Below are 19,941 nucleotides of genomic sequence, written 5' to 3' on the forward strand. Positions count from 1 at the left end.
AGGAGGAAAACACCTTCCTTTCTGGGACTGTTGACACAAGGAAAGTGGGATGTTTCCATTCAAATTTCATTTACCCAGAGGGGCCTGACTGACACTTTCTTTCCTCAGCCAGCTAGGAAATGCTGAGAGCATTGAAGAAGCATCTGGGATTTTCGCACGTTGCCCGTGTCTTTTAAAGAATATTTAGAAATGTATGGAAGACTCCAATACTTAAAATAGGCCCCTGCAAATTCTCCTGTGCCTATAATTGAATAGTAGTTTTGGGAAAAATAGCTTCAATAACGTTGCATTTTTAAAATTATAGTATTAATTGCACATAAGTGTTTCTGTTTTAGTTCAAGAAATGGCCTCCTTATAAGTAAAGCGAGGGCAATGCAAAAGAGAAAACAAGAAGAAGTCAGGTTTTCTCCAAACCAACTGAGGTGCAAGGTACAGGCAGAAAATGTGGCCAGCAGGCTTCTCAGAGAGGGGAACATTCCAGTCTTTTGCCTGGGGGTTCAGAGGAAGAGCTTCTCTTGCAATTGTTTCTTATTTTTCTAAGAACTCAGTTCCAGATAAAGGAAAGACTCACCCAAGACCGTATATATGAGGTCCTTCAGTCAATGAGTTAATTTCTTCCAGCTCAGTTATCTCCCATTTCACAGATGAGAATTGGGAGGCTGGGGCAAGTAGGCATACAGATCCTGACAGCTGTACAAACTTGAGCTTGCTTTTGGGGGTCCTGAGGAGCCATGGGCTTGAAGCCCTGCCTGTTCCCTAGGCATGGGCACACAGGTCACTCTGGAAGAATGGCCACAGGCCATCCTGAAGGCCACTTGCACTTGCCATCTGTTTCTGGCACTTAGGACTGCACATTTCTCCCTCTTGCCTGCAGAATGTTCACAAATATCTGGCTGACTATCAAGTCCACAATTAGACATGTGGGTACCAGATGTGCACCACATTGCATCCAGCTGTGCTTTCGCCAGCTGTAGGAAGTACCATATGCCAACTTCTACCTATCAGAAATCTGGAGAGCAGGGCGCAGTAGACACTCTTTACATAGCACCAGGATAAGTTGACAAGTACAATGTTCCCAACACTCACAGCAAGCCTGAGTAAAAGCTGGGAACTGAATCCTGGCCAACTTATTCAAGAAATAATTATCAAGTATTCTGTGAGCACACTGAGAGGCAGCATGCTAGGTGCTAGGGAGGTAGTGAAAATAAAACAGGGTCCCACTGTGGAGGAAAGGGGAACCTGTGTTCCCCAAAGCAGCCAGGGTGGTCCTTTAGGAAAATCAATCAGTTCATGCAATCACCCACTCAAAGTAAAACCCACAGTCTTCACCATGACTTTACATGAGCTTGCCTTCCTCTACCTTCCTAACTTCAGTTCCTAACACTCTTCTCCTTGCTTAATCCACTTCAGCCACACTGGCGTCTTTGCATTCCTAGAACATACTAAGCATGCTCCTACCTCAGGGCCTTTGCACTTGCTGTTATCTTTTGTGTCTAGCACACAACAGAGACTCTGATCTCGTAGAGCCCTTCATTTCCTTTTTTTCCCCTTCCCTTCCTTCCCTCAACAGATGTCTAAATTTTCAGGAGCTAGCCATTACAGGTGATCAAAGAATAAACAAGGTGGGTGGTGGATTTGCTCCTGCCCTGCTCCATCCGACCCTGCTCCATCCTGCCCTGCTCCATCTTACCCTGCTCCATCCTGTGCTCCATCTTACCCTGTTCCATCCTGCCCTGTTCCATCCTGCCCTGCTCCATCCTACCCTGCTCCATCCTGTCCTGCTCCATCCTACCCTGCTCCATCCTGCCCTGCTCCATCCTACCCTGCTCCATCCTGCCCTACTCCATCCTACCCTGCTCCATCCTACCGTGCTCCATCCTGCCCTGCTCCATCCTACCCTGCTCCATCCTACCCTACTCCATCCTGCCCTGCTCCATCCTACCGTGCTCCATCCTACCGTGCTCCATCCTGCCCTGCTCCATCCTACCCTGCTCCATCCTACCCTGCTCCATCCTACCCTGCTCCATCCTACCGTGCTCCATCCTGCCCTGCTCCATCCTACCGTGCTCCATCCTACCCTGCTCCATCCTACCGTGCTCCATCCTACCCTGCTCCATCCTACCGTGCTCCATCCTACCCTGCTCCATCCTACTGTGCTCCATCCTGCCCTGCTCCATCCTACCCTGCTCCATCCTACTGTGCTCCATTCTGTCCTGCTCCATCCTACCCTGCTCCATCCTGCCTTGCTCCATCCTACCCTCAATGCTGTGCCTTGTGCTCAGGCTCAGCCCCAGCTTCAGACACTGCCTTCAAGTTAGAAAAGAGACTGACCATGGGCTGGCCTGGAATTTACCACCAGCATCAGTCATTGGCTCCTCTTTCCTGCCGCTGAAGAAGTGAGCTGGACCATGTGCCAGACACATCCCAGGCAGCAGGCCTGCTCTGTGACACTATCAAGAAGCTAGGAGCCTCAGGAAAGCCACAGACATAAACAACAAAAAGCCTTTGACCTTCCAGGACTGATAGGAGAGGGCGAAGACATTCCTAGAGAATCATTTGTCTCTGAGCCCTCAGGGAGGGCAAAGGCTGAGGTCCTTGAAAAGCAGGGGCCATGTCTCTAGAAGACTTTCCAGGGCATGGAGCCAGGACTCATTGCCCTGGCTGTCTGTTCAGGGGCAAGCAATTCAGTCCAATTCAGCAAACACTCACTGAGCACCTACTGCCTATCTGGCACTGCTAGAGGCAGGGGTAATGGTGGGGATGTGAGAGTTGGAATTCCCGATCTCCAGGGGTTCACAAAGGCCATGGTAGACAAGGATGTAAATAACCTGCGTGGAAAGCAAAAGGGGTTTCAAAGTGCAGGCTTTAGGATTCTGATCAAGGAAGCAGTTGTTCTGCCTGAGAGTGGAAGGAGCCCCAGAATATTTCATGGAGAAAGAGGTCCTAAGTGGACCTGATGAAGGTTTGGGGTGATTTTGACAGGTGGAGAAGGCAGGAGAGAATATTCCCAGGAGAGAGATTGGTGTTTTCATAAGCATGGAGGTAGGTAGTTGCAGGATGTGTTTAAGTCGTTTAAGTTCATATTAAGGCCCCTAAAGAGTTGCAGTGGGAGAAGAAGCTGCAAAGGTAGGTCCAGGATGGAACAGAAGGGGCCTTCATGCCCTGGGGAAGAGTTAGGGCCCTATCCTAGAGGCAGTAGAGCCAGGCTGGCTCACCAGTAGTACAATAATAGGACCGGCTGTGTTTCACATAGTGAAGGGAGGTGTAGAAGGGCAGCAGACAAGTAGAGAAGTTGTAATATTCCAAGTAAGAGATGGTACAGCCTGGATTCCAGCAGCAGCCATGGGGTTACTGGAGAAAGTTACTAATTTCTTCTTTCTCCTCTTCTGAGACAGGCGTTGGCAGCTGTAGGGTAACCTGAGTGTAGATTGGGCACTTAAAAAATGGATTCTGGGCCAGAAAGAGCATCCAGGTATAGGTCTGTGTCCTACGCCTGGTCAGGCAGAGGTTATCAGGAAACCCTGAAACCCAGTCAGGTAAGGGATTTGCTTCCAGAATGCCTGGGTGGGAACTTCCACAGAACTTCCTGGATGATCTTTCTAAAACGTACATATAAACATGTCCTCCTCCTCCCAGAAACCTGCCACTGGTCCCATGTTGCTTTGGAATAAAGCTGAAGGTCCTTGGCTTGGCACTTAGAGCTTCAGAAGCCTGTACTTACCTCTCTCATCCCATCCCTTGCCCTCATCCCTCTATGGCATAGGGCAGTGGTCTACAAACTTGTCCGCATGGTAAAATCATCTGGGGATTTTTGAGAACTCAAAAGCCTAGGCCATAACCAAGACCAATTAAATCACAATCTCTAGAGGTGGGATCCAACTCCATAGGTGCCCTAGATACATCTGGGAACCTAGGTATAGGGACTACATCCTAACCTCCGGTCACACCAGGTGTGTTAGCCAGCCATTGCCACAACCAACTACTTCAAAATCTTGGCAGGTTACAAGAAACATCTATCATGTCCACATAAGTGCAGATCATCTGCAATTTGGCCGATAAATGCTGGACCCTGGTGGACAATTCTGTGTTGATTTTCAAGTGAACTGGATTTGAGTCCAAGCTGCAGGTTGCATTCGGGTGACCAACATATCCAAGAAATGATTATTGACGCTTACTCTGTGAGAGGCACCATGCTAGGTGCTAGGGAGGTAGTGAAAACAAAACAGAAAGGGGAACGTGTACTCCCCAAAGCAGCCAGTTGATCCTTTAGGAAAGTCAATCTGTTCACACAATCACCCATTCAAAGCAAAAGCCACAGTCTTCATCATGACATTACATGAGCTTGCCTTCCTCTACCTTCCTAACCTCAGTTCCTAACACTCTTCCCCTTGCCGAATCCACTCCAGCCACACTGGCCTCTGTGCATTTCTAGAACATACTGAGCATGCTCATACCTCAGGCCATTCTGAGAACAGCAGCTTCCCTGGGTGATGGCAAAGTGCAAGCGCCTCTTAAGATCTTGGCTTTTAGCCGGTACCCCTTCACTTCCACTCCTATCCCATTAGCCAAAATAAATCACATAGTCAAGGCCAACATCAGTTGGGCAGGGAAATAGACTCTGGCTACTCTCCTGCTCTACAGGATGCTTTTAAGTCATTAAGTTCATATTAAGGCCCCTAAAGAGTTGCAGTGGGAGATGAAGCTGGAAAGTCAGGTCCAGGCTGGTATAGAAGGGGCCTTCAGGCCCTGGGAAAGAGCTGCAAATCACATGGCAGAAGGGCGTGAGGAAATGAGAATAATTCAGTCTACCTCACAAGTAATTTCTTGTGACCTTGGACCAGTCACTTCTATGAACCACAGTTTCCTCGTCTGTAGAATGGGAGGGTTGCACTGGATGATCTGGCACCAATTGTTACCTTATTCCCCGCATGCATTACTGCCTGTCCCAGCCCTTTTCATCCACACAGACACAGCACATGTATGCACAGCCATCCAAGTGTGTCTGCACTACCCATTTTAATCATGACTATTATTTTAAATGGTTTATAATTTTCAAAATGTCTCCACACACTCACACAGGCCATATACTCATCTATAGATACATCTACTTGCATACACTCTCCTACACATACATATATAAACTACTCCTCAAACACATGTTCTCAGGTGGACATAATAGACACATATGCAAACACACATAAACACACCCTCCTGCTTGTGTGCACTGTCTCACCCCACTCTCCGCCCCCCCCACCCCCACACTCATCCACACACAGGCACGTATATACTCAGGCATGTTGATTTACAAATACACCTTCCCCACACTCATTCACCCTCATGCACTCACACACACTTATACCTGTGTTCCCAGCTGTTTAATCAGAATCAGGGCCTGCTGGTGAGGCTGTTGCCTGGTGCCCTGGGAGCTCTGTTAACATTTTGCTGCCCCCTTAAGGCTGGCTGTCCACTATTTGCAGACACCAGGGAACTAAGGGGCGATAGAGGAGACAGGGGAGCTGTTTTCTCTGCAGGCCTAATGGGCTGGGATTTGCCTGGTGAAAAAGGGCCAGAGAGAGAGCACAGGAGACAGAGGCCCCAGCACTTTGGACACGCTGACAACTCTACACTGAATTCTCCCAACCCCATGCCCACTCCTCATGTCTAATGTGTGTCGTTAAGTAGGATAACCAGAAACTATCATCCAAAGCAGGACAGTTCTGAGAGTGGTAGGGGGCATTATTAACAATTACCCTGAAACAACAGAATCACCGGAGACAGTCACAGGCAAACAGGGATGTATGTTCTTCATCCTCAAGACATTGTTGCCCTGAAGTCATTTTTCAGCACAACTCAAGGAGAGTTCAAGTTGAAAGGACTTTTAACGTCCAGTCTGCTTACTTTTGCAGTTGAAGCCCCAGAGAGAAGCTGAGACTTGTCTAAGGTCCTATCACAAGTCAGTAAAAAAAACAGGGTGTGGAACCAAGTTTTCCGATCTTCCAGACTAGCGATCTCCCTGGTCTTAGGTCAAGTTCCTGGAAAGTAGATTCTGAGACTGAGATTAGCATGCAGGAGATTCCAGGGATCAACGCCTGTGAGTGAGTGGATTCCATGAGGCGCTCTAGAGTTGGGATGGCCTTTCAAAATTGTCCCAGATTAGGACACAAGGACAAGGCCTTGTGCCTCCAGGGAGAAGAAGTGATCTTGGATAAGGCAATACCCTCAACTGTGAGCCCAGCACCTGCATCAGCTGAGAACGTGAGGAAGGAGGATATGGGGAGTGCACCACAGCATCCACTACACCCTGAGGCCCTGCAGCACTGAGGCCGGGTTTTCCCTGAGCAGCACAGTCAGGATGCCCCATATCACTGGCTCCACAGAGGTTGTTGGAATGAAATTGCTTGGGAGGAGGCTCCTGGTGGAGGCAGGGAGAGAAGGAAGGGCTGCTCCTGAGAGAGCCACATTCCCTTTCCCAGAGGCTAAGCTCCCTGTCAGACCAGCCCTGCGCATCTCTGCAGCTTTGCCACTGCATTTTCCACACTCATCAGAACAGTCCCCGTTGCTTGCTTTGTTTTCCCCTTCAATCCCTCTACATTACACGATGAGGTAAAAGAAGTTGAAAGACCAGTGCCTAAGTTGTATTATTTTGGCAAAACAATGTCTGAGCCTGTCTCCTAGTCTGAGGGATTCTCCTGTCAAACTTAGGAGAGCCGGGTCAGCTAAGGTGGAGCCAAAAAGGGATGTCTAGAACACTGGCTGAGAGGATATTTGTGGTAAATCCATTATAAAGCTGAAGGTTAAAGTCTCAGTAAGAAATGTCAGACTTTCCAAAGGAAGGAGGGACACATTCCACACAGGCTTTGGAGTCCAATCATCCCAAATTCAAATTCCAGCTCTGTTCCCTACCAACTGGGTGTATTAGTTTCCTAGTGCTGTCATAACAAAGTACTACAAATTTGGTGACTTAAGACAACAGAAATTTATTCTTTCACAGTTCTGGAGACTAGAAGTCTAAAATCAAGTTTTTGGATGGTCATACTATCTCTGAAGGCTCTAGGGGAGACGTCTTCCTTGCCTCTTCCAACTTTGAGTAGTTGTCAGTAATCCTTCCTAATCGTGTTCCTTGTAAACGTATCACACCAATCTCTGCCTCCACTGCCACATGGTGTTCTCCCAGTGCATCTATGTCTCTGTATTTTGTTTGATAAAGACATCAGTGATTGGATTTATGTTCCCCCCAATCCAGTATGACCTCATCTTAACCTGATTATATCTGCAAAGACCTGTTTTTCAAATAAAGTCACATTCACAGGTACCAAGAGTCTTTTGAGGGCACACAATTCAACCCACAACACTGAGGGACCTTAGACACATTTCCAAGTCATCTCTAAGTTGAGAACAGCTCTATATAATAGACCATTGTGACGATTCAATGAGGTAACCTGGGAACAGGAACAGGAGCTGCAATCGGCCAGGACTCTGCTAAGCACGTGACATACACGGCCTCACTCATCCCCACCACAAACCTGCAAGGTGGGCATCAACAATCCCATTTTACAGATGTACATGCCTGCCCCAAGCCCCAGAACTGAACTCAGCCTGACACTCTGATTCCAAAGTCCTTGTTCTTTCTAGTATTTTCTGCTGATTACTCCTGACATGGGGATAATTGCTTACTCCCATACGTCTGGAATAAAAGGAAATCTGGCTCAGAGCAAGACTTGCTATTTCAGTCTGTTTCCATCATATTACATTGGGTGTAGTCATCAAGAGGAGCAAAATCTCCCTTGTTAAAAGGCCAAGAATTTCAAAAGAATGACTCCAGAGTACTTTCCATTCATGCACACACACACACACACAAACACACACCCTCAAAGTTGTTTTCTTAGGGCCCTGCAGAATTTTTTTTCACAAAAGTAGGCTAATGGCAAAAGGTTCTTCTGGAGAGCAGCTCAAATGAAGTGTCCAGTTTTGGGTGGAGGGCCCTACAACATTCCCGTTTATCAACAGAAGGTTGGCTGGACTAATGGAAGGGGTTACTCAGGGGTTACTGAATATAAATGCAACTCCTCAAATGTGTATTGCTGACTTGTGTGTGCCAGGCTTCAACCAGGGAATTCAGTCTACTGGGGAAAATGAACATAAAAACGGGAAATTACAACATGTAAGTAAGATTATAACACAAAGTAATAGAAGCAAGTGCAAAGTCCCCAGATAACTTGGCAGTGGTGCAAGCTCTATTTTGGAGGCTCAAGGAAGGTTTACTGGATGCAGTAGCAACTGATTTGGGTTTTGAGGGATGAATAGGAGGTTTAAAGGGACTGCCAGTTGATTTAAATGATTTACCTTTCTGTCTAGAAAGTGAAGAGGAGAAATCAGAGGAAGGGAACTTACATGATCTGGGTACATGCTATCTACCAAGCTACACTTGACGCTTTGCATATGTTCACACATTGTGATTCTTACAACAACCCTGTAAGATGGGATTTCCACAGGGGAGGAAACTGCAAATAAAAAAGAATAGATTGAGTAATTTACCCAGGGTCACGCAGCTAGCAAGTGGTGGGGCTGGGAATCCATCCCAGTTCTTTTGGCTCTGACTCCCTTGGCCTTTTCCCTGCTGCTGGCATCTGTAGACAACAAGGAGGTGTATATTAATGGGGTGTATTTGTGGTACACTATGTACTTTTTGAGATGGAATGATGCTAAATCATTAAAAACTGATTTAGCAATTGGTCTTACTCAGAGTCAACCCAACAACACAGCACCTTTGAGTTTCCAAAGCATTGTCCTAGCTACAGTCTCTCGGTGCTCAGCCCAGCCTGTGGCTTAGGCAGAGGAGTCCCCTGTCCATTAAGTCATGGGTAGAGCCAGGACTCCCAGTCCAGTGTTTTCTGCATTACCTCATGTTGTCCATATCTTTTCCGGTTTGCATCTCCAGCACTTCGAGGAAGGACCCTGAGGCTTTAGCAGGCTCTGGGCACCTTTTGCATCCTCGTAAAGTGATACGCCACTTAGTGCGGGATTAGCATCCAAAACATTCCTTTCCATAAAGGGGTGTAGCTTTGAACTCCTGTACCCACCAGTTCTTGCTTATGTGACCTTTGGCCGTCTTGATTAACCCTTAAGAGTTAAAGTCATCTGATAAATGAGGTGTGGGTATAAAGAAGTCCTACCTCACAGGACTTTTGCACAAATTAATTGGGGTAATATTTTCATCTACACAAATTACCTGTAATTATTAACTAAAACCAGCTGATGTCGAGTTGATTCTGACTCATGACGACCCCATGTGTATCAGAGTAACACCGTGCTTCAGGTGTTTTCAATGGCTGATATTTTGGAAGTAGATCACCAGGCCTTCTTCCAAGGAGCCTCTGGGTGGATTTGAACCTTCAACATTTTGGTTAGTAGCTGTGCATGTTAACTGTTTGCACCACCCAGAGTTTCCAGGCCCCTGAACACTTCCTACACTTTGCCATCTTCTTGCCTTTGCTCATAAGCAGCTAACAACATGATATATAGATATAGAGATAGATACATACATACACGTGTGTGTGTGTGTGTGTGTGTGTTTCAAGAATAAATGAGATATTGAATGAAAAATAATTGGTGCATGCTAGCTGCCAATCAACAAACATTAGTGCCTGTTATGGATTGAATTGTGTCCCCCAAAAATGTGTATCAACTTGGCTAGGCCATGATTCCCAGTAATGTGTGGCTGTCCACCATTTTGTGATCTGATGTGGTTATCCTTTGTGTTGTAAAGCCTAACCTCTGTGATGTTAATGAGGCAGGGTTAGAGGCAGTTATGTTAATGAGGCAGGACTCAATCTACAGGATTAGGTTTATCTTGAGTCAATCTCTTTCGAGATATAAAAGAGACAATCAAGCAGAGAGGAGAGGGACCTCATATCACCAAGAAATAAGAGCCAGAAGAACAGCACATCCTTTGGACCTGGGGTCCCTGTGCTGAGAAACTCCTAGACCCAAGGGAACACTGATGGCAAGCACCCTCCTCCAGAGCTGACAGACAGAGAAAGCCTCCCCCTAAAGCTGGCACCCTGAATTCGGACTTTTAGCCTGCTAGACTGTGGGAGAATGAATTTCTCTTTGTTAAAGCCATCCACTTGCAGTGTTTCTGTTATAGCAGCACTAAATAACTAAGACAGTCTCGCTTCCCCATCCAGCTACAATATCTATATTTTCCAGACCATATATTGGGACATTATTTTATAGTAAAGATTAATTAAATGAAATGATTTAAATCAAATTCCTTGTGCAACTCCTAGCACACTGTAGGTGTTTAATAAGTGTTACCTCTCTGCATGTTCCCCTCCTTCTGCACGGCATGTTTGCAGTCACCGCCATCCTGATTGCTTCTTGCCTTGGTTACTTACTCAGTCCCCTAGTGGAGCCCCCAGTCCCAGACCCCCATTGCCATCTCTTTGGCACATGCAGCCACCCTAATCTTCCCCTAACAAACAAACAAAAGAAAACAAGGCAAATGGCAAAGCTCCACTAACATCAGGTTATTCAGTTTCTGCTTACCAAGGCATTATCTGATTTAATTCTCCATTTAAGTTTTGTACCATGGGTCAGCCTTGTGTACCTCTCATCATTTATAATGATGAACTTGTGGCTTAGAAAAATAAGCAGTCTAAGGCTCTTCAGCCCGGAGGGGTGGGAGAGGAGCTGAGGTTTGAGATTCCATCAGGTCTGTCTGCAACCAAAGCATTTTCTGGCACCACAACTTAGAGTTGTGAGAGAGACCTGGATTCTAGCACCAGCTTACCATGAGACCACTGCACTTGAAACTGTTTCCTCCTCTGAAAATGAGGAGCATCATCCCTTCCCTAATTATCCACGTGCCTGCCCACAGCTTTCAAGGTCAGTCCTGAATGGGCCATATTCTCTCTGTCCTCTGTACCTTTAGGAGGTCCTGGATGGTGCAAATGACTAACGCACCTGGCTGCTAACTGAAAGGTTGGAGGTTCAAATCCACCCAGAAGTGCCTCGGAAGAATGGCCTGGTGATTTGAAAAATTAGCCACTGAAAACTCTATGGAGCACAGTTCTACTCTGACACGCATGGGGTTGCCATGAGTCAGAGTCAACTCCACAGCAACTGGTTTGCTTCTGTACTTTTTCCCAAGCTGTTCCATCTACCTCAGTCACCTTCTGCATTGCACTGCGTCTAGCTGGTGAATTATGTTCAAGCATCACCTCCTCCTGAAAGCCTTCCCAGACAACCCCAGGGAGAGTCAAGTGCTCCCTCTTCTGTACTCCCATGGCCCTGTGTCTAAGCTACAGCTATAGCCCTTTCCATGGAATATACATTGCTTTGCAAGACTGTCTCCTAGTAGGCTGGAAGCTCCTTGAGGAGGTTCTGTATCTCATTTATGTTTATACCAGTATCTGTCATGGAATACATGCTTAGATAAGACTTATGGAATAAATAAATTAATGAATAAATGGTAAAGAGTGAGTGAGTGAGTAGATGAGAGCATCAGTGAAGAAGTTCAGGGTTCTGTTAGGGTCCAACTTCACAGTACACGTTCTTAGGCACAAGTCATTCTTGCAGTTCCTCCAGTGCTGACGTTGAGCCTCCATTGGGATCAATGGTCCCATGCTCATAGCATCACATCCCCAATACCAAATAACCTGGGTCTGACCCTGGGATTCTGCCTTGGAGTTTGTCCCAAGCACTGTGACAATTATCTGCCCTGCCACCAGGACGTGGGCCCTGTCTTGCCCTGGTCAAGACTGTTCCAGGCCAAGGAGTTCTACCCCTCTCCCCAGCTCTTGACCCCTTCCTCCCAACCTGCTGCCTGGCAGCAAGGCCTGCATGCTGCTCATTTGCAGGCCTCTCAGATTACCACTACCAGCGTGGTTACCCCATCTCTGCGTCCTATCCACCTGCTAGGTCAGCCTTCCCATTATTTCCGGGAGAGGGCAACATCCTCATATGCCAGGCCTTATTCAACATCAGGAGTCCCTGATGCCAACACCTATCTCTGGATCAGATGTCAGTCAGCGTCTGACCCCTTGCTTCTTGCCAGTGAGAATGTGGCCATGCCTAGCTAAATCCTGGGATTGGATGGGAGAAGGCAAACTGAGCTGGAGATCAGTCCTAGCATAAGTCTGTACTGACGGTGGGCACAGATGGTGGATATTCAAGCTCAGAACATAGAGAATAAAAGATTGCATTGTGGTGCAAATCTCAGGCTGTGTGATTTTGGGCAATTCATCAACCCTTCTGTGCCAAAGCGTTTTTCATCTACAAGTTGGGGATAAGAGCACATAATTAGCACTTCAGAGGGTTGCTGGATAATGCATAGGAACCTCAGTGCCTGGTGCACAGTGAGTCCTCAATAAACCTGGGCCTTTTTCCACATCACCGTGACCACTGTCATTGTCACTGTTGTCACGGCTAATTAAGAAGGTGGGCAGCATCCCCAGGTATGTCCTGTGCTTCTTCTTTTCCTCAAACTCTTCATTAATATTCTGGAGACTAAGTCAGGAAGGCAGTAGCAACACACCAGGCTTAGAATTAATCAAGTTCCCACCAATCCAAATGAACTTTTCTCACTGATTTTCAGATCCTGTATGTCTTGCTTCTGGGTGCATTTTTCCCATGTAATGAAATTTGGGCAGCCCCGGCTGGGCACTGCCGGCTTCTGCCCGGTCCCAGAGTGTGACCTCCACGAAGTCACAGCTGCTCTCAGGCTCTGGCGCTGCAAGCCATCCCCTCCTCCCCTGTCTGGCTGCCTTCTTGTCGGGGGCAGTGAGACCCCAGCAAATTAACATGATGTCCCTGTAATTCTGCATCCAAGACACATGTCATTTTCCTTCAACACATTTGGAAGGAGGGCAAGTTCTACTTTGTAAGGACCGTCACTTATTTTGAACTGGAAGAAAATAATTTATTTGGTCAAAAGTTGTGTTTTTCCATCAAGGGCACATATTTCCCTTTTGTAATGGGAAATGGGGCCTTTTGGATACCCACATAGTCTCTTCTCCAAAGGCATTCCCACCACCATGAGGCTTTCTTCCTCAGTTTATTTCAGTGAACTAATCCAACAGCTAAGAAAATTAAATAAGTAATCACACAAATGAAGGTGAAAAACACAGAGGAAGGTGGGGTACCAGGAGTCTCTCATCTTGGGTATTTCTAAAAGAACCGTAACAATGTCCCTTGTCTGATTAGAAATAAATTCAAAATCTTTCCACCCAGAAAGAAATATTTTGGAGGGGGGCCCCCTTTCAAGACCTGGGCCCTTGCTGTCTACTGAGTAAACCAGTGGAATTCCCAGTGCCACCCACCTCCCAATTAAGAGGATTTCTCAGCATTATTTTCTAGTTCCCAGTACGGGGCCTAGGGTCTCCACCTTAGGTGATGCGTCTTTGAGGCTGAGATCTTGTCAATGGTGAACTGGAAGTTTTAAGATCTTGAAAGAAGCCACAAAATCTCAGGCCCTGGGACAGTATGTCTGTCTGTAGAGACTTCTGTGGAGTGCCTCCTCCCCACTTATCAACAGCCATTTTCAACAGATGCTAAATTCTTCAGTCCGGAAGGGCAGACCTCTGGACCAGACACTATGAAAATAGCAAGCTTGTACACCCAAAGAAACTGCCTCAGACATTCTCAGTATGAGCCAAAAGGAAGAGAGAGGTTATTTAACTTGCTCAAGGTCACACAGCTAGTAACTAGCAAATCCGAACTTCTTTTTTTTTTTAGGAAAACAAGTTTTTTTTTAATATTCAAAATCTACCACTCAGAAATAACCACTCTTAAAATGTTGTGTATAGTCATTGTCTTAGTTATCTAGTGTTGCTACAACAGAAATACCACAAGGAGATGGATGACTTCAGGAAACAGAAGCTTATTCTCTCAGTTTAGGACAGCTAGAAGTCCAAAATTAGGGTACCAGCTCTAAGAGAAGGCTTTCTTTCTCTGTCTGCTGTGAGGGAAGGTCCTCATCAATTTTCCTCTGGGTCTAGGAGGATCTCAGAGCAGGAACTCCAAGTCCAAAGGACATGCTCTGCTCCTGGCTCTTCTTTCTTGGTGGTAGTAGGTCCTCCTCTCTCTGCTCACTTCTCTTTCCTTTTATCTCTTGTAAGATGAAAGGTGATGCAGGCCACACCCTAGGGAAACTCTCTTTACATTGGATCAGGGCTGTGACCTGAGTAAGTGTGTTGCATCCCACCCTAATCCTCTTTATCATAACCTAATATTGCCTCTTTAACCGCAGGCAGAGGTTATGATTTACAACACACAGGACAATTACATCAGATCACAAAATGGAGAACCACACAATACTGGGAATCATGACCTAGCTAAGTTGACACATATTTTGGGGGGACACAATTCAATCCATGACAATCAACTAGCATTTTCCTTAGGTAACAATATACATATGCATTTATAGTGAAAGCATAGTCTACGTAACTGTTTTTAACGTCTTGTATTACACTTAATAGTACATTGTGAGTAACTCTCAATGTTATTAATTATAGATCAGCATATCATTTTTAATGATGTAGAGTTTTCCATTGTATGGGCATATCATAATTTATTCAACCAATTCCCCATTTATATTCACAACACTGTGATAAACCCCTAGTATACATGTCTTCAGCAAATTTGAACTTCGAACCCAAATTTATATAATAACTTCAAATTATGCCTTCCTGCTCTGTAACTGGAGTTCCTGGGTGGTGGATATGATTAATGAACTCAGCTGCTAGTGGAAAGGTTGGAGGTTCAAGTCTACCCAAAGGCTCCTTGGAAAAAAGGCCTGGCAATTGACTTCCAAAAATAAGCAATTAAAAACCCTACTGAGCACAGTTTTCCTCCAACACACATGGGGTCGCCATGAGTCGAAACTGACTTGATGGCAACTTGTGGTTGGCTCTGTCACTACCTGGAAGGAAGTCTCAGCGTTGCTGAATCCTGGGGAATATCTCCTTTCCCCAGAGCAGTAAACTTTGCAGATTACAGCCAGATCCCGGCAGCAGTAATGTTCTTTACTTGCTTTCAGAGGGCTTCTCCAAATGTCAAGCATCCCAGGTGGTGGCCTCAATGTCCCAAACAATTCCTGACACTAAAGCATGGCACTTGCAAAGAAATAGGGGTCTGTCCTCCATCTCCATGTTGGACAGACCCCACAGGAACTTTATTTAAAGTCTAAGAAGTGGGGAAAGAAAACGAAAAATCATTAAGCCCATGGTAAGCTTCCATATGGGGAGAGAGCATCACATTCACACCTCCTTCATGGGCTGGGAATTGCATTTGTGTTTAATAACAACTTTGATCTCTCTGCCAGCTACAGCAGTCATTGAGAAATCCTGACATAAAGAAGGTACCTGGGAGATAAAGTTCTGCAAGCGATGATTACTAGCACTTAAGTTCTCTTTTTGTTGAAAGGAAGAATCCCAGATTGAACAGTGCATTGAATGATATGACAAGCGAGTACTTGATCCCTGTCCAGCTGGAGGGGGGATTGTACCCATCAGCAGCTTTTTAGCTAAGGATGTCTTTATATTTCCCTTCTTTGTCTGGGCCTCTCTAGTTCCTCCTTTTACTTCATGTCAGCACTATATAGTAGGTATGCCAAGTGGTTTTGAAATTTAAATTACAGTCTCTTTTTCAGACGTTATTGGAAAGAACATGTAATTTATAACCACGTGTTAGGGGTACAGGATGTTCATGGTCCACTGCCAATTTTTCTTTTGTAAAGTTAATAAAACTTTCATAAAACACTTATACACTTGTATATTTCATGGTAAAGATTTTTTTTTTTTATCTCATAGGCTAATGTAAAGATTTATTAAAACCATTTTTTTAAGAGGAGTGTCAATAGTTTGCAGCTGAGTGTAATTTTGAATCTGTGGAAGATGACGGTCTGATGGAAGATGACAGTAACAGCTTTGTTGATTTAGCACTAAAAATAAAGGAGCCTTTCAGACAAGAGAATGCGCTAATACACAGAGTGGGCTAGGACGCACTCAGGCCAATCGAGGCGAGCTGGAGGAGCCGGCCACCAGCACTCGAACCCCTGGCAAGAGCAGAGCAGGGCTGGACTGAGCCCAGGTGGGTGGGTGAGCAGCAACCCCCCAGGGGTTTGCTGGAAGGAGGGCTCTTGTTGGGAGTGAAGGAGCCAGAGAGAAGTGTCTAGGGTCCACATTTACTTGTGGCAGAAAACTCCCATGTCTGCCTGCCCCCACAGGCACTCCTGGCCTCTCTCTGGGACTCATTTTCCCTGAATGTGAAAGGGTACAGAACATGAACTAGTTTAATCTGGCACCTCTTTTCCTCCTAGCCAATCCATGTCTACCCTCCCTCCCCCCGAAAAAAAACAAAACAAACTCATTGCCATTGAGTGAATTCCCTATAGGACAGAGTAGAACTGACCCTATCGGGTTTCCAAGACTGTAAATCTTTACAGAAGCCTATCACCACATCTTTCTCCCACAGAGCAGCTGGTGGGTTCGAACCACCAACCTTTTGGTTAGCAGCTGAGTGCTTACCTACTGCACCACCAGGGCCCCTGGTCCCAACTGAAAGATCATTTGTAAGGAAACTCATTTATTTTTTTCTGCTTATAAACCCCAGCATCCTGGAAGACTCTTTTCTGAATTTTATTTGTAGCTGATGAGTGCTCTCTGGTGCGGGGTTGAGAATTGGGTTGGCTACAGAGTTCAGTGATTTGGAGGAGTAAACAGACCTGCTGAACCATTCTCTAGCTGTGTGACCCTGGGCAAGTTTCAAAACCTCCCTGAGCTTCTATTTCCTTTTCTACAAAATGGAGATCATCACTTCTACCTCCATGCCCTTGACCATTATGAGATGATGGATATGAATGAGCTTTGCAAACTGCAGGCAGTGAACAATGTGAATTCTTTATCTTCCAGGCTGGATCCATTTCCTTTAGAAGGTTAGTGAGTGGACAGCATCTTGCTTGCACAAAAACCCTCATTCCCTCCAATGTTGAAATGAGGATGGGATGATTATTAACTGTGTGCTTTAGATCGTTTCGTTAATAAGTCCCCCCATTTAATAGATGATCAAAGTGGGACTAAGAGAGGTTAAGTCAGTAGCCCAAGATCACAAAACCAGTGAGACAACCAGTTTTCAATCTTAGGTCATTCTAACTCTAAAACCTGTTCTTTCCACTTCTTAATGTTAGAAGCAGCAAGTGCTCTTGAGCAGGATCTACATGCCAGTCACCAAGCTAGGTGCGCTACAAGCATTCTCTCCCCTAATCCTCACACCACCCCTGCAGAATAACTATTATCCTCTTGCAAGGGGAGAAGTGCTGAAAGGGCTGCACAATTCAAACAAAGTGCCCTCCTCCCCATGATGACTGAACTTCCCCAGAGGGGTTAAGAATGGCATTCGCTTCCCCCACATGGAGAAGGAAATGGGTGCACCTCTGAGGAAAAGCTACAAGATGCTATGGTGGCCTTTGATGGGAGGAAGCAGCAGTCTCAAAAATTCTGTCTGGCCACTTCTCCCCCAGTTGAGGGTTGACTCATGGGGTTTGACTCAGGAAACGGAACATTGATGTTGATGTTCCCATTCCCCCCCGCCCCCGTGGGTCTATTCCTCATCTCTACCCCCCACCCCCTACCCCATGCAAACAAGCTCCTTGTTCTGCGCTTCTCTCCAGCCCCACTCAGTTTGGCTCTTCTTCCTCTAGTTCTTTCTTCTCTCCTCCTGCCATTCTCCTCTTTGCTCTCTTCTCAACTAGGTCAGTACTCTCCGTAGCAGCCATTTCTCTTCTTGGTCTCCTCTGGCACCAGTGAGCAAGGGCCAGGCATGTTTCTGGCTTACCAAAAAACCAAACCCGTTGCCGCCAAATTGATTCCGATTCATAACGAGCATACAGGACAGAGTAGAACTGCCCCATAGGGTTTCCAAGAAGCGACTGGTGGATTTGAACTGCCAACCTTTCGGTTACAACCGTAGCTCTTAACCACTGTGCAACCAGGGCTCTTGGCATATACTAAGGGTCCAGTATTAAGGGCCATTATTATTATTGCTTCCTAGTTTAGCTACCAAGTACTTCATATCTTTCCAGCTCTCTGGCAGGTCGTTGATGAGAAAAGACATCTCTAGGATTCAGGGACGATTGGCCCTTTAATCCTTGAATAGGAATTTGACTGAATAAAGAACCGGAGACCAGAGCTGGCCTCATGGCACATTTCTCCAGGAACCACATGGGTATGAAATAGGATCTACAGATGGCAGGCTGCGGAGAGGTTATCAGGGGGTCACCCAGATGACAGGCTGCCCTAGAATCAAGTTCTCATCCTCTTCTCTTTGATGTTTCAATCTCCAGTAGCAATGCCAGTCCACTATGCCCAGGAATTTTGACATTTCTGTTGCTGTTTTGTCACCAGCTGCTCTTTTGGAAGTCAGTGGCTGGTTTTGCTTCTCAGCTAGGCTCATCCAACGTAACAGAAACAGGCAGCAGAAAAGTTGGCTTCACTCTTCGTTCACCCAGTTGATAAATTAGAATGTTCCATCCCTAGCCAGGTCTCTGTGACCACTTCTGGCTCTTGTAACATTCACAGTCATGGACAATGTTGACTCTTATCCTCCACTCTTCCAACCTCTCCCCAACTTCTTCCCTAACCTTTGTGTTAATCCAAGCACTGGATTGCCGTTGTGCACTTGATTGTGAAAATATTACCACCATCCTTCGGGTCTCTTCTGTCCCTTTGTTGCATCCTTTAGTGAACCACACCCTTTGCTGAAAAGAGGCATTTTCCATTATATTTTGACCAAAATTTATTTTTGAACTATGTTCTTTATTCAAGAGATTTGGCAGCTTGGCATAGCCCCTAGAGATTCCTGCAATTCCAGATATTCTTTAATGGAGGGAGGGGCCAGGAGACACAGGGAGTCTCTTAATCTTGAGGCATCTAAGGAGCTAGGGAAGCTTAGGTATCGGAAAGCTAGGCTTTGAAAATGGCCTCTGAAATTCAGCCCAGCGTGCTTTCTTTCTGCTGTATGATGTTGTCTCTATTGAAAGATTCTCCTTCCCCAAACACAGAGAACAACAATCCCATTGAATGTATTGCCAATGATAAACTATGTACGGACAAATAACAACAGTGACAAAACTGCATACAGAGACAAGGCAGTCTGTGTCGGGGAAGAAAGAGAAAAATAAATGAAATTAACAGTGGGAGACAAAAACAGAGGAAAACCCAGCAATTAGATTAATCATAGACTTCCAGGAAATTGGCCCAAATTTCTTTAAAATCTTGTTGATTGTTATTCAGATTGAAGGGTTCCCTCCACAAGATTAGCCAGAGCCCACCAAGTTTGCATACCAATCTGCTGCATCCCACACATGAGCTGCTCAGATCCTGGGGCTGGGTCCCTGCCACAGTAGATCACCTGCGTAGGTGTGAGGTGCGGTGGCACAGCCCACTAGCAGGGGTCAGGAGGCAGCATTTCTAGTCTAGGCTCTCTGGCCAACTCACTTTGGGACTTTGAACAAATCATATAACTTTCTGGACCTCAGTTTCCACATCTGTTAAATAGGCAGGTTCTACCTGTCCTTCTTAAGCCATTAGATTTTGAGAGGTGGAAGTGAGAAAATAGATGTGGGAATTCTTGGAGAGGCTGAAAAATGCTAAGCAAGTATAACATAGCTTTTAGAGTATTTCCAGAGTCAGAAAGAAAGGACGTTGCCCAAGTGTCAAATATTCCACTAAGCAGAGAAATGGAGCCCTGGTGGCAAAGTGGTTAAGAGCTCAGGCTGCTAACTAAAAGGTTGGCAGTTCAAATCCATCAGCCCTCCTTGGAAACGCTATGGGGCAGTTCTACTCTGTCCTATAGGGTTGCTATGGGTCAGAATCGACTTGATGGCAGTGAATTTTGGTTTTTTGGTTTTTTTTTAAGCAGAGGAATACAGTGCAGTACCAG

The sequence above is a fragment of the Trichechus manatus genome, unplaced genomic scaffold (genome assembly GCF_000243295.1).
Source record: "Trichechus manatus latirostris isolate Lorelei unplaced genomic scaffold, TriManLat1.0 scaffold00006, whole genome shotgun sequence".
NCBI lineage: Eukaryota > Metazoa > Chordata > Mammalia > Sirenia > Trichechidae > Trichechus > Trichechus manatus.